The sequence below is a fragment of the Myotis yumanensis genome, unplaced genomic scaffold (genome assembly GCF_028538775.1).
Source record: "Myotis yumanensis isolate MYYU_CA2020_CCGP unplaced genomic scaffold, mMyoYum1.0.hap1 SCAF_18, whole genome shotgun sequence".
Classification (NCBI taxonomy): domain Eukaryota; kingdom Metazoa; phylum Chordata; class Mammalia; order Chiroptera; family Vespertilionidae; genus Myotis; species Myotis yumanensis.
In genome coordinates, this window is record NW_027223769.1 from 5,902,539 (window position 1) to 5,918,576 (window position 16,038).

Genomic DNA, 16,038 nt, shown 5'->3' on the forward strand with positions numbered 1-16,038 from the left:
GCTGATCTAGAGCAAGCATGTCAAACACAAAGGCTAGCACGGGCCAAATAAATAAGGTTTAAGTTTCTGGGGGCTGCAAAAAAATAAAAGCTTCACTTTTCATAGAAACATGGGTTTATTTCAATAGAGGCACGCTGAATACAAAGGGCTAAAATAAATGAGTAATCATTAACATAAAATAATAGAACATTTTAATAAAATTTAATATTTTTTCTTAAACATTAATTTACCAGACACTGAATAACTGCACAAATAAGTGTAACACAGCCGAAACCGGTTTGGCTCAGTGGATAGAGCATTGGCCTGCGGACTGAAGGGTCCCGGGTTCGATTCCGGTCAAGGGCATGTACCTGGGTTGCGGGCACATCCCCAGTAGGAGATGTGCAGGAGGCGGCTGATCGATGTTTCTGACTCTCTATCTCTCTCCCTTCCTCTCTGTAAAAAATCAATAAAATATATTTTTTAAAAAATAAAAAAAAAATGTGTAACACAAATAATCTTACTTTTCTTGTTCTCCAAAAGCAAAATACTTCCTGTTGTGCACACCAAACAAGTCAGTACAAGACTAATGACGTGGCAATCAGCTACTAAAATATTCGCTGCTAGTATTAGTGGAGAAAAAAGGTGCGTAAGAGAAATGAATGCAACATAATTATAGTAATCAGTCATTAGCAAACGTTGTAGTTCGTTATTAATAATTATCTATAAGTTACAAAATTTTTATTAAAACAACTAGGAGCCCAGAGTGCAATTCGAAATCACGCAGCACCACCCACTCTCCAGTCCGGTCCTACTTCCCTCTCTGGCCCTTGAAGCAGCTGTGGCCGCTGCTGATCAGGCGCTCCCCCAGCGCAGACACGCAGAGGGCCCTGCCACCCCGCCCCCAACACTGTGCACACAACCTCCTGTCTAGTCAACCCATTACGGTGTCCCGGTTAATTAACATATTTCTCTATTATTTATTTATATATATATATCTTTTTTTCTTACATTCCGTTATTATTGGCTGGGCCGCAAAAATATTTGTTGTAGGCCACATGTGGCTGTGAGTTTAACATGCTTGATCTAGAGGTATCATCCTGGTGTCTGGGAGCTTCTCTAAGAATCATTTTTAGGGAACACTTCAAAACCGGTAAAGTTGCTGGCTGCCTAATCCAGCATTTAGTCTTCCCCTTTAACTTAGTAATAAAATATGATTTTTAGCTAAGAACAAGGCCATGTGAAATAAAGACAACATTTCCTAAATTCCCTTGCAACTGTATGTGGTACTGTGATTAAGTTTTGGGCAAGAGCCTATAAGCAAAATTCTTGTGTGCAACTTCCATTAAGTCTTTTAAAAAAGACAGGGTATCCATACTCACCCCTTCTTTTCTGTTTACTAGGACGTAATGGCTGGAACTGGAGCAGCCATGGTGGAGCAAAAGGGGAGAAGTAAGCCAGGTCTCTAATAAGAGTGCAGCCATGGCTTGCTTATCACTGGGGTCATGTGTGTGAGAGAGAAATAAATTTCTGTCTTGCTTAGACCATTGTCATTTTGTTTTATATACAACTAGAGGCCCAGTGCACAAATTTGTGCACACTGAAAGGAAATTAATTAGACTGTTTTAATATTGCTATTCGCCCTTTATAATAGAAGTGTCAAGCAAATTCACGACTGACAACGACAGATGGAAAAACACACATGCGATTGGCGCCAAGAGCTTTAGATCTATACTAGAGGCCCAGTGAATGAAATTCATGCACTGGAAGGGTCCCGAGCGGCTGCTGGCTGCTGACCGGGTACTCCCTCCCTTCCCCTGGCGTCCTGCCACTGCCAGGGCCTCCCTTCCTTCTCCTTGCCGGCCCCATCCCCTGGTCGAACTCCCAGACAACTCCCAGTCAAGGGGACAATTTGCATACTACACTTTTATTATATCCTAAATAATAAAAGGCTAATATGCAAATCAACTGAACAGTGGAATGACCGGTAGCTATGATGCACACTGACCACCCAAGTCCCTGATAAGAGTGCACCCATGGCCTGCTTATCACTATGACGTTCAATGCAGGAGCCGCCCCCTGGTGGTTACTGATCTCCCACCGGGGGAGTGCCATTCAGCCAGAAGCCGGGCTCATGGCTGGGGATTGCAGCAGCGGTGGTGGGAGCCTTTCCCGCCTCCGTAGCAGCACTAAGGATGTCTGTCTGCCGACTTAGGCCTGCTTCCTGCAGGGAATGGGCCTAAGCCGTCAGTCGGACATTCCCTGAGAGCTCCCAGACTGTGAGAGGGTGCAGGCCGGGCTGAGGGGACGCCTGCCGCCCCCCCCCCCCCCCGGCCCGAGTGCACAAATTTTGTGCACCAGGTCTCTAGTAGGACATCCCATATAATAAAGCAGGAATATGCAAATTGACCATCACTCCGCCACAAAAAGATGACGGTGTCCACAGCTGAGGCAGGGGTTTCCATAACACAAGATGGCTGCGCCCACAGAGGAGGTTGGGTTTCTGTAACACAAGATGGCTGCACCCACAGCTGAGGCCGAGTACCTTTAACGAGCCTTAATGAGCAATCAGCAGGGACCTGAGGCTGCGCTCCCCTCCACCCCCATGGGGCTTGACAGGGAATCTCAGGCCACGCCCCCCACCCTGGCACCAGGCGAGGGGACCTCAGGCTGTGCCCCCTGCCCAGCAGGGCTTAACAGGGGACCTCAGGTTGCACCCCCTACCCCCACACCAGGTTGGGGAACCTCAGGCTGTGCCCCCCACCCAGCAGGGCTTGACAGGGGACCTCAGGTCATGCCCCCCACCCGGCAAGGCTTGACAGGGGACCTCAGGCTGCTCCCCCAGCCCCGGCGCCAGGCCAGGGGACCTGAGGCCGTGCCCCCCGCCTGGTGGGGCTTGACAGGGGACCTCAGGCCGCACCCCCTGCCCCGGCACTGGGCCAGGGGACCTGAGACTGCACCCTCCATCCAGCAGGGCTTGCAAGGGTGGGACTGGCTGAGTCTGGATCTAGCCCAATGGGGGGGAGGGGAGCTGGCCGGGTCTGGGTCTCGATTTTGAGGTGCACGTGGTTGGGTGGGGGTCTTGACTCTGAGTCCCGTGGTGCACCCCAGACTCTGACAGGAGGAAGATTTTCATATGCATTTGACTAATTTTCTTTCATCTCTGACATTTCTATTATAGAGAAAGGGCAAAACAGCAATATTAAACTATTTCCTCTAATTAATTCCCTCTAATGTGCACAAATTTCGTGCACTGGTCCACTAGTATATATATATATGTTTTTGTTTTTTTTTAAAGGACAGACTGAAAAAGTAAAAAGGGACTTGAAATCAATTTATAAAAATAATTATCAGGCCCTGGCTGGATATCTCAGTTGATTAAGAGCGTTGTTCCAATATGGTAAGATTATGGGTTTGATCCCTGGTCAGGGTACATACCAGAACAACCAATTAATGCATAAATATGTATATAAAAAAAAAACCTAATCAATCTCTTTCTCACTCCCTCTCCCTTCCTTCCTCTCTCTCTAAAATCAATCAATTAAAAAAAATTATCATCCCCTTTTATTGAGTGTTTTCTATGCACTAGACACAGTTCTAATTAGGTCACCTGATCTCATTTTAACTTCTCATTTAAAGCAGGTACTATTAATTATTCCCATTTTCCAGATAAGGAAACTGAGGCCCCAAGAAGATAAGTATTGTGTCCAGAGTTTAGTCAGTGCTGATACTGGAGAATTATGTACAATGAACTCCCAGGAGAGTCTCCAAAACCACTGTACTTGGAACTCAAAGGCACCTCCTCTAATTCTCTGCATGTTTCTCAAGTAGCAGCAGGCCCCAGGTGTCATAATGTATGATACACGAACCTCAGTTCCATGCTATTAGGAGAGATCCCAGAGAGCCACTGACCTTGTTCCATTGAGCTTGGGGAAGCCATTCCAGGATATTCTTACAGAATCAATCGCTGACACTGGGAGCCAGAAAACTGCTGAGGAGGTGTCAGCTATTACACAGCAAGACTCTTCAAGCTCACCATTTACTTAAAACCTGTTCAGTCCCAGAACAAGAATTATTCCCTACAAAAACAGGGAAGACCGATAAACTTTGCCTGGCCAGCTAATTCCTATTTCCAAGGCATTCCCTGACCTCCCTACCACAGGAAGACTGAGCAAAACCTAGTGATAAAGTCAGCTTTCCATATACAGGGGGGTGTATGTGTATGGGTGGTATCTCCAACAAAGCCTTCCCCACCTAATAAACACGCACACACCCTCTACACTCACTAGCACCAAGGCCGTCTGTTCCATGCCATATGCACCCAGGCTGTTCAGATGAGTCACTGGTAGGGCTGGACTATGCAGATCGATGGGCTGAGGGACAGGAAGCCAGAAGGTTGGAGGCGTCAGACAGGCCCAAGAACTCGCTGGGAGACCAAGGAGAAGGTGTGTGCATGCCACCTCCCTCACAGCCACATGTTTGTGGATATGCTGACATTCTACTAAAACCCCAAATGGAGACAACCACCCATCCTTGGACAAGGTTACACTTGCACCTGATATCATAAATTCATTCATAAAATAATTTATCCCACACCCACCACATGCCAGGAACTGGTAGAGACAAGGATAGAGACAGATCCCTGTGCTTTTAAGGAGCCTACAATTAGGGGTGGGGATCGGGGGACAGATAATAAATACATGTCAAGTAGGAATAAATGCCATAAAGAAAAATAAAGCAGCCCTACCCAGTGTGGCTCAGTTGGTTGGAGTATCATCCCATACACTGAAAGGTTGCAGATACAATTCCTGATCAGGGCACATACCTAGGTTGCTGGTTTGTTCCCCAGTTGGGGTAGGTATGGGAAGGCAACCAATTGATGTTTCTCTCTCACACTGGTGTTCCCCTCTCTCTCTCACACACACACAAATTAATAAGTATGTCCTTGGGTGAGGATTAAAAGAAAAATAAAGCGGAGTAAAGAGCTAGAGAGTGATGAAGAAGGTGCTATTTAAGGACAGAGGCTTCAATGAAAAGGTAAAATGTGAGCAGAGACCTGAAGGGGGAAGGAGCTTTGGGGATACTGGGGCAAGTGTTCTAGACAGAGGAATAGGCAGGGCAAAGGCCCTGAGGGAGGAGCAGCAAGAGACCAGTATAGCTGAAGTATAGCCAGCGGCAGTTGAGATGTCTGAGATAAGATCATACATGGGATTTGGGGGCCTGGTGGTTGGGGTGAGGGCACAGGGATAGCTGACACTGAGCACCAATCCATGGCCAGGGTGTGAATACTTTACGTATACGAGAAAGGTGAGTGGGTACTGCTCCTTTTCCCCATTTCATCAGATGAGGAAACAGGTCCAGAGAGGGAAAGGAACTCATCTGAGACCACACAGCTTGTCTGTACTAGAATGGGATGCCCCATAGCACATGGCACAGAAGTTTGCATTCCACAGGAGCTCAACACTGACTCATTCCTTCTCCAGGGAGAAATATCGTACATTTCCTCCTCACTCCCTCAATACTCCACCTACCCTTTCTTCATAGTTTGGAGCAGACAGATAAATATTTCATGAAAGAGGCAGGAGGGAAAAAAAGGAAGACAAAAAAACCACCAGTCTAGTTCCCGAAAAGAAGCAATATTAACTTTCTCTATTCTACAAGTCACTACCAAACTTAACAAACATGACTCACCTAAAAGATGTCTCGAACATAGCCCTGATCACAAAGTGGGCAGGTGACTGTAAGGGGAACTCTAGGCTCTTGTGGGTCCTGCAGGGTCTTCTCCAGGCAAAGTTCACCTGCTTGAGCTCTGCAAGCTGCCTCGGCCTTGGTGGTGCCTCCCCCAGCCACTTGCATGTTTGGAATGCGGAAACGGGAACCCTTCATGCCAGCTCTTAACAGCGACTTATTCAACAGCCACAAGAACACGCCAATCACTGGAGTTCCCCAAGAGATGGCTGGCTGGTCTTTGTGAACAGACATGTTACCAGAGAGGACTGTTTTGCCAACGATCCATTTGGGAGAGGGAAATAAAAGGACTCCTTACTCATAAGACACCTGGTCTGAGGCTAGCCTGTTACCTCCACTCCAGGAAATAAGCCACCTGTTCTCTAACCGAGCAAGGGCTGGAACTGTGCCCACAGTATGCCACCTGCCCTGGGCTTGTGCCTGCCCGCTTCATTCACAATCTCACAATCCAAAGATGGACTTCTTTCCCTGTGCAGAGAGGGAGCTAGCTAGAAGATGCAACAACACAACTTAATGATTAAGCATTGCTGCTGGACTCTCTGGCTAACTCTGCAAGAACAACTGAAGGGCTGAGCCTAATAATAACCACCAAAACCCTAGAGCTTCACGGCACAAGGTATTATTCTAAGCACTTCATAGGAATTATCTCCCCTAGTCCTCAGAACTGCCCTCTAAGTAGGTGCTATTATAATTTCTATTTTACAGATGAGAAAGTTCTAGAACAGAAAAATCACAGGCCAGAAAAAAATCACACAGCAAGAAGTGGTGAAACAACTGTTGGTTTTTTAGTTCTTACCCACTGCACTAGATATCCTCTTAAGAGAGACCAATCCTCTCCCTGGGCCTGTTTCCTTATCTATAATATGGAATGAGTGTGAGAGATCAGTGAAATCTTTATGGTGAACACTTAGCCCCAACCCACAAAAATGCTCAATAACTATCAGCTGCAATTATTAAATGCTGACCTCACATTCAATCAGGTTCAGCTGATACCTTCAAAATGGGGGTAATCATGGTCATGGATTTTTAATTCTGGACTGCTGCTCTGGCCAGTTGTTCAGTGGTCAGAGCATCAGCCCACACACTGAAGGGTTGAGCATTCAATTTCTGGTCTAGGGTACACACCCTGGTTGCAGGTTCGATCCCCGGCCCCAGTTGGGGCACATGCAGGAGGCAACCAATAGATGTTTCTCTCTCTGATTTTCTCTCTCTCTCTCTCTCTCTCTGTCTCTCTCTCCCTCTTCTCCCTCTTCTCCCTCCCTTCTACTCTCTCTAAAAAGTCAATGGAGCCCAGCCTGGTTGGCTCAGTGGTTGAGCGGCAACCCATGAACCAGGAGGTCACGGTTTGATTCCTGGTCAGGGCATATGCCCAAGTTATGGACTTGATCCCCAGTGTGGGACTTGCAGGAGGCAGCCAATCAATGGTTTTCTCTCATCATTGATGTTTCTATCTCCCACTCCCTGACATAAATATATATATATTTCTATCTAATAATAGACAAATAGGTTAATTAACTGTACCTCCGATACGCTTCCCATTGGCTAATCAGGGCGATATGCAAATTAACTGCCAACCAAGATGGCGGCCGGCAGCTACGCAGCTGAAGCGAACATGAGGCTTGGTTGCCCCGGCGATGGAGGAAGCCAAGGTTCCCCGCCTGCCGCAGCTGGGCTCTGAGCTGCACTCTAAGCAACTATGTTGCAATTATAGAAGCTAAACAAACCCCAGATACCTGCTTTCAGCAGCCGAGACCTCAGAGCTAGAGCCGGGCCTCAGAGCTAAAGCTGGCTCTCAGCTCCAGTGACAGCCATAGAAGGTAAATAAATCCCAGAATAAAAAAAAAAAAAAAAAGAAAAAAAGGAGAGGTTGGGAGCTTCCGTCGCCTGCCAGCCTGAAAACGGCCCTCAGCCCCTCACCCAGACTGGCCGGGCACCCCAGTGGGACCCCCACCCTGAAGGGGGTGCGACCAGCTGAAAACAGCCATCAGCCCCTCATCCAGGCTGGCCAGGCACCCAAGCGGTACCCCCACCCTGATCCGGGACACCCTTCAGGACAAACCAGCCGGCCCCCACCCGTGCACCAGGCCTCTGTCCTATATAGTAAAAGGGTAATATGCAAACTGACCCTAACAGCAGAAAGACTGGGAATGACTGGTCACTATGACACACACTGACCACCAGGGGGCAGACGCTCAATGCAGGAGCTGCCCTCTGGTGGTCAGGGGGCTCTCACATGGGGGAACTCTGCTCAGCCACAAGCCAGGCTGATGGCTGCCAGTACAGTGGTGGTGGTGGGAGCCTCTCCTGCCTCCTCAGCAGCGCTAAGGATGTCTGACTGCAGCTTAGGCCTGCTCCCCGCTGGCAAGTGGACATCCCCCGAGGGCTCCCAGGCTGCCAGAGGGATGTCTGATTGCCATCTTAGGCCCAATCCCCTGGGGAGCAGGCCTAAGCCAGCAAGTGGTCATCCCCCGAGGGGTCCCAGACTGCGAGAGGGCACAGGCTGGGCTGAGGGACCCCCCTTCCCCCCCCCCCCCCCCCCGCCACGAGTGCACAAATTTTTGTGCACTGGGCCTCTAGTGTGTGTATATATATATATATATATATATATATATGTATGTGTATGTGTATATATATATATATATTTGAATCAGTGGAAAAAATATCCTCGGGTGAGTATTAAAAAAATAAAATAAATTCTGGACAGCTGAACAGAAACAAATTAAGAATAGTGCCACAAAAAATATATATGCATCCTACTTATTTTGAGTCAGACACTAAGACAGAGTGGTAAACAAAAGCCACACAGACCCTGCTCTCAGGTAGCTTACAGTAGTCTGTGAACACACTGGCACAAAACAGTGACAGAATAGCAGACAGAGTATCTGGATGACATGCTCATTGTGGGCCAGGCACTGCAGTATTCTAAGCCCTTTACCAGCTTTAATGCACTGAATCTTCTCAACAGCCTAACAGGGCAGTACCACTAGCAACTCCACCTTGGAAACAAACATTGCAAGGCTAAGTGGCTTGCCTGAGGTCACACAGGGAGCCAAATGGAGCCAGGATTTGCATCCAGGTGATCTGGCTCCAGAGCCCATGCTCCATTCCTGAGTCCCTCTATAGTCTTACAAGGCAAAAAACAGCTTTACACTGTATCTATAAGTAGTAGCAACAGACATCCACAGGAATGTCAGTCTGTGATATAGATGGTCACTTTCATAGGTTGTTGGGAAGGGAAAGCAGGATTATAAAATATTTAATTATTCAATTAGTAAGTCATTTAGTATGTTAATAAACTGGGTTAAACTCAGAAGAAGTAAAAATTGATAGAAGAAATATCAATAATCTATAATTTGTAGATGACACTATTCTATTGGCAGAAAGTAGCAATGATTTGAAATGACTTCTGATGAAAGTAAAAGAAGAAAGTACCAACGCAGGACTGCAGTTGATCATCAAGAAGACAAAATATCATGATCAAAGAAGTACACAACTTTTAACACAGACAATGAAGACACTGAAATTGTTAAAGATTTTGCATATCTTGGCTCAGTCATCAATTCAAATGGAGACTGCAGCTAAGAACTCAAGAGAAGGCTGAAACTCAGAAGGGCAGCAATGAAAGAATTAGGAAAGGTCACTAAGAGCAAAGATGTTTCATTAAAGACCAAAGTTAAGATCACATACACCTTTTATTTCCAATTACTATACATGGATGTGAAAGTTGGACAGGAAGAAAGTGATAGGGAAAAAATTGATTCATTTGAAATAGTGTCAGAAGGGGCACTATCCCTGGATCACTATCACTAGAAAGATGATGGGTCCTGGAGCAAGTTCAGCCTGAAATGTCACTACAGACAAAAATGACAGAACTGAAGCTGTCCTAACTCAGGCATATCATGAGAATGCATGGTTCTTTGGAAAAGATAATAAAGCTGGAAAAAAATAGCAACAGCAGGAAAAGAGGAAGATCAAATATGAGATAGATTCACTCATAAAAGAAGCCACAAGCATGAGTCTACAGGAGCTGAGCAGAGCTGTGAGGACAGAACTCTGTGAACATCACTCATTCACAGGGTCACCGAGAGTCAGAGCTGACTCAACTGGCACGTAACTCACACAATACAGTTGACTCTTGAACATGGGTTTGAACTGTGTGGGTCTAATTACATGTGGATTTTTTTTCCCATTCAATACTGTAAATGTATTCTCTCTCCCTTATAATCTTCTTAAGTTTCTTTCCTCTAGTTTATTTTATTGTAAGTATATAGTATATAATACATATCATATACAAATATGTGTTAACCAACTGTTATCAATAAGGTCAACAGTAGGCTATTAGTAAAATTTGGGGGGCAGTCAAAAGTTATACACAGATTTTTGACTGGGGGTAGAGGGAGTGGTGTTCTAACCCTTAGTTGTTCAACTGTATGTTAATAGCAGAGGTCACATTCTTGAGCACTTCCCATGTGCCAGCTACCAGAGGTAAACACTTAACCTTTATCTTCCCCTTCATCTATACAACCATCCAATGAGGCAGTCCTCAGAGGGGAAAGCTGAACCTCTGAGAGAAACACCTTGCACAGGAATTGGTCAGGAGCAGAGAGGGGAGTGAGATCCAGGTGTTTCTGAACAGAGTGAATACTCTCAAACACCACGCACACTGCCCCTCACACTGCTGCCTCGTCACTCAGTTTGGGATTACCTGAATTTTCAGACAAAAGATTGATGAGATTGGAGAGCAAAAAAGCTATATCCTGATTCAGGTAATTACAAAACAAAGTTGATAAGTATTATGACACAAAAGTGGATGGGTATTATGTTCCCACTTTCTTTCACTAATTCTGCAGCAGATCCAGTTGTTTGCCTACCCAATATCCATCCCCCTCTTCCAGTTCTTTTCCAAATAGTAATGTGATTTTATTCCTGTAGCCACTCTCCTCCCAGCAGTCATGAGCTTCTGGTGAGGACAGTTCCATCCCCAGCCACAAAGGAAATCCTGAATGGTCCTTGCCTATGATTTGCCCAGGCATGGTCATGTGTCACAATGCTGGCTAGTGAGCTATAAGGAGAATATAGGAGAAAGAACACCTAGGAAGAGACACATAGTGAGTGAGAGATGCCCTCTTTCTGCTACTGGATTTGACAACTGGAGCTGTGGCAGTCATTTTATGGCCATGAGAGGAGTCTGAGGACACAGGCACAGGAGACACATGAAGGATGGCAGAGTGGTATAACAGAGAGAGCTTGCCTACAGGCACTGTGAAACTTAGTCAACCCTGGTGCTACCTACCTATAAGCTTCTTTGTTATATGAGTTCATAAATCTTATTTCAGACAAATTTCAGCTGGGGTTTCCCATTAGAGTAGATCAGTGGTTCTCTGAGAATTGTTCCCAGGCCCAAGAGTACCATTATCACCTAGAAAGTTGTTAGAAATACAAATTCTTAAGCCAGATCTACTGAATCAGAAACTGGGTGAAGCCTGGCATTATGTGTTTTAAAAAGCCATTCAGGGGATTCTATGAGCTCAGGTTTGAGAACCATTGCAGAAGCACACAGAGATGAAGAGTTCAGAGTGAGGCCTCCGGAGTCAAGCTCCTTAGATCCAAATCATGTCACCACCATTTTCTTGTTGTGTGACATTGGGCAAGTTATTTAAATTTAGTTGTCTCATCTGAAAAAGAGGATTAATAAGCCCAGCCAGTGTGCCTCAGTGGTTGAGCGACGACCTATGAACCAGAAGGTTATGGTTTCATTCCCAGTCAGGACATGCCCGGGTTGCAGGTTTTCATCCCCACAGGGGGGCATGCAGAAGGCAGCCGATCAATGATTTTCTCTCATCACTGACGTTTCTATTTCTCTCTCCCTCTCCCTTCCTCTCTGAAGTCAATAAAAATACTTTTTTTTTTTTTTTTTTTTAAAGTGGGGAATGCCCTAGCCCAGCCGTGGACAAACTACGGCCCGCAGGCCGGATCCGGCCCGTTTGAAATGAATAAAACTTAAAAAAAAAAAAGACCGTACCCTTTTATGTAATGATGTTTACTTTGAATTTATATTAGTTCACACAAACACTCCATTCATGCTTTTGTTCCGGCCCTTCGGTCCAGTTTAAGAACCCATTGTGGCCCTCGAGTCAAAAAGTTTGCCCCCCCCTGCCCTAGCCAGTTTGACTCAGTGGATAGAGTGTTGGCCTGTGACTGAAGGGTCCCGCATTTAATTCTGGTCAAGGGCACATGCCTGGGTTGCAGGCTTGATCCCCAGTAGGGGGGCGTACAGGAGGCAGCTAGTCAATGATTCTCACCATTGATGTTTCTATCTCCCTCTCCCTTCCTCTCTGAAATAAATAAAAATATTTTTTTTAATGGGGGTAATAAGATTGCTTATCTTATAGGGTTATGGAGAAGCTTAATTGAGTCACTTCGTGGTAAGCCCTAGTGAAGTGCTAGCATATAGCAGATGTTATATAAATCACTTATGTATTGCTATTACTATTGTTTGCACCCAAAGGCATACCAACTGACACAACTTTCTGACTGAGTATGTGGAAAGCTGCATCCAAAACTCCTTGAGGTTTATTTTGCGCCCCCTGGACCCAGCCCAGTGCTCTGGGTTTCCAGAGACATATGCCTTCCTGGTCAGCATAAGGGTGTGACCATATGAGGTGTTAAAGGCCTTTCTCCCAAGTCTAGATCATCACTCCTCAGACTTCCTCCCACAGCTTGAGCTTCCACAGGCCAGCAGGTACTCCCATGGACACTCCAGGCTGGGCACTTTTCTGGCTACTTTAGCTAGTTACTGATCTGCAATGCTCACAAGTTCTGCCTGAACCAAGAGAGCACCCCTGTCACACAGGTCATTCTGAATGTCGGCAAGAGTCCAAGGGTACTCTTCCCTCTGGAAGTTATCTGAGATTTCAAAACTGGTGGTACCAAGATGCAGAAAGACAAAGAATGACTAATGCCACCCATAGGTAAGGTCCCAGTAGGAAGCAGCAGCCTCTTGTCAGGCTTAACAGCAACACTAGGTTCATGAGGCCTTAGGTGGGGCACTGGTGTCACTGACACTGTTGAGCCAGTCACCGAAAGATAAGTGTAGGATGCAGAAAGGGGAGGATGTCCCCAACTCTGGCCAAAAACCCTTGGGGCAAGAAAGGATTGGTAAGCTTCCTTGGGCTCCCAAAAGGGAGTTATTAGGCTGAACCTCATAAAATTACCAACATTTAACCATTTTTGACCCACAAAAAGGTAATTTTACATGGTTTAACTAACATAAGCCAGGAAATTCACTCAAATAATGTAATGTCAAGGAACTGGTCATCAGTAAGAAACTGGGATAGTGATGTCTCTGGGGAAGGGAACTGGGTGCCTTATTTTTGTTCCTTTGGTTCCATGTATCTGTGGTCACTATTCAAAATTTAACAAATTAATCAACCCCACAATATCTTCCTATTTCTATCAGAGGAAAAAACAAACCTATACTGAATCCTACGTCATCTGCAAAGCTGTCACGTCTCTGTCCGCATCCCCTCCTACTCTCTCCTCCTTTACTTTGCTCTAGTGGCACAGTCCTCCTTGTAAGCTCCTATTTCTTACCAGGCCCATGGTCTTAGGGCCTTTGCACTGGCTCCTCCCTCTGCCTAGACACCCTTGCTGCTTACAGTCTCACCTCCCTCAGGCCTATCTGTACTCGGGTCACCTTCCCAGGGAGGCCAGGGATGGCCTAAAATGTTAACACCCTCCACCTCAATATCTCATATCTCCTTTCCCTACTTCATTTCTTCCACTTAGTACTTATAACCACCTAACACAGCATACATCTTATCTTGTGTACTGTATGAATCCCCCACTTAAGTGAGAGTTCCATTCAAAGAAGCATTGTATGCCTTGCTCACTGCTATAGCCCTAGTACCTAGAAGAGTGCTCAGCTCAGTGGATACCTGTTGAATAAGTTTAAAAATCAGATGCAATGGCAGTATTCGGAGTTTGCTAACCTCAGATCCAACACATGCGCTCCAAAGTGGAAACTCTGAAAAAAATTCAAGCTGCTAAAACAGGTGACAGTGCTCCTAACATTCTCTCCACTCTGGGCTCACCTCAAGGCCCTTGAAAGAAAAAAGGACAGAACTGAACAGGGTGCCAGGGGCAAAGTCTTGGAGAAGGCCAGAGGGTCTACAGGACATCCCCTGCTTTCCTCCCCACACACCAAGAACGTGATGTACAGAAACAGGGGTGGAGCTACTGCTACCATTAACCATTTCTACCTACTTGGCAAAAAACAATATGCAGAAACCCCCAAAGGTACACTCTTTTCCTGCCACTTCCACACAAGGGTCTCTGCCACACATTTATTTGCTGTTAATTTACAGACCACAAAAGAACAAATGCAATAGGAGTCTTTAGTCGATGTGAAGGGGTGTGTGTGTATTTGTTGTAAAGAAGTTATAATTGCTGGCTTGATGTGAAATTATCATCAAGTCCAAGGCACAAGCTGCATCTTGCCCCTTTCCTTCTGCTGTCAAGTGTCAGAAGGAAAGGGGCCACTTTCCCTGCCTCTCACTGCAGTGTTGGAGGCAAATCAAAAGCTGGTTTCTGGTTCTGTTGTGGGGCCTTAACAAAGCCCCATCAGTGGAAGGGTCTGTGCATATCTGTCCTGAGGGGAGGGAAGAGGATATGAGGATCTTGTTGGAACTTGTCCTTGAAAAAAAATGTAGGAGGGGCCCCATGGTCAGGTGCTGGAGGGAAAGAGATCTTCCGGAAGAGGCTCTCAGCAAACGGACTCAGAGGGCCGATGCCACCGTGGCCGTTACTCAGAGCAGTAGGGAAGCACGCGGCCAATGGAGCCTCGAAGATGTCCTCAATATTATCAGATGCTACTTTACCAAAGTGTTTCTGAAGCCTTGGGCCAAGTATTGACTTGTTTCACAAAGAAGAAAAAAACACATTGTTTTTTGTTTGTTTGTGATTTTTAAAAACATATTTTTATTGATTTCAGAGAGGAAAGGAGAGGGAGAGGTAGAAACATCATGATGGAGAATCATTGATTGGCTGCCTCCTGTACACCCCACACTGCGGATCAAGCCCGCAACCCGGAAATGTGCCCTAACCAAAAATCAAACCCTGACCTCCTGGTTCATAGGTCAATGCCCAATCACTGAGCCATGCTGGCTGGGCCACACCGTTTTTGTTGTACAAATAGACTGAGCAGAGGCAGTGAATTCCCTCACCATACACTTGGGATTGAAACATACAAATGCTGAGTGAAATTTGTGGTACTTGTTTCTAATTTTTCATGATAAGCCATTCAAACACACAAAGGGGAAAGAAAGAGTATAATAAACCTCTACTGGCCATATTTAACAGTTACCAACTTATGGCCAATCTTACTTCCTCTTTATTTAACTGCACACTGTCCCCTCCACTCCTTGCCTATCCATATTATTTATTTATTTTTTTAAATCTTTATTGTTCAGATTATTACATTTGTTCTTCTTTTTTCCCCCCATAACTCCCCTCCTTCCAGCTCCCACCCCACCCTCCACCCTCACTCCCCACCCACTGTGTTCATCCATAGGTGCATGATTTTAGTCCAGTCACTTCCCGCATCTCCCACACCCCTTTTCCCCCCAAGAATTGTCAGTCTATTCCCTTTCTATGTCCCTGATTCTATTATAATCACCAGTTCATTCTGTACATCAGGTTATTTATTCACTTGATTCTTAGATTCATTTGTTGATAGATGCATGTTTGTTGTTCATAATTTGTATCTTTACCTTTTTCTTCTTCTTCCTCTTCTTAAAGGATACCTTTCAGCATTTCATATAATACTGGTTTGGTGGTGATGAACTCCTTTAGCTTTTCCTTATCTGTGAAGCTCTTTATCTGACCTTCAATTCTGAATGATAGCTTTGCTGGATAAAGTAATCTTGGTTGTAGGTTCTTGGTATTCAGCACTTTGAAAATTTCTTGCCATTCCCTTCTGGCCTGCAAAGTTTCTGTTGAGAAATCAGCTGACAGTCGTATGGGTATTCCCTTGTAGGTAATTGAGCCTCTTTCTCTTGCTGCTTTTAAGATTTTCTCTTTGTCTTTTGCTCTTGGCATTTTAATGATGATGTGTCTTGGTGTGGTCCTCTTTGGATTCCTTTTGTTTGGGGTTCTCTGCGCTTCTTGGACCTGTAAGTCCATTTCTTTCTCCAGATGGGGGAAGTTTTCTGCCATTATTTCTTGAAATAGGTTTTCAATATCTTGCTGTCTCTCATCTTCTGGCACTCCAATAATTCTGATATTAGTCCGCTTAAAGCTGTCCCAGAGGCT

General features: G+C 45.5%; 1 protein-coding gene across 9 annotated transcripts in view; it reads right to left on the reverse strand.

The window, feature by feature from the left end:
- The window catches only part of SIPA1L3 (signal induced proliferation associated 1 like 3), a 306,933-nt gene that overhangs the window by 281,435 nt on the left and 9,460 nt on the right, over positions 1–16,038 (reverse strand). For 2 of the 9 annotated variants that reach the window (XM_070398655.1, XM_070398653.1), the window contains exon 1: positions 5,671–5,795. The exons of the other annotated variants lie outside the window; for them this stretch is intronic. The gene's annotated coding sequence lies outside the window, so the exon portion shown is untranslated. Of the gene's footprint in view, positions 1–5,670; positions 5,796–16,038 lie in introns of those variants that run through there. 9 annotated transcript variants of the gene reach the window in all.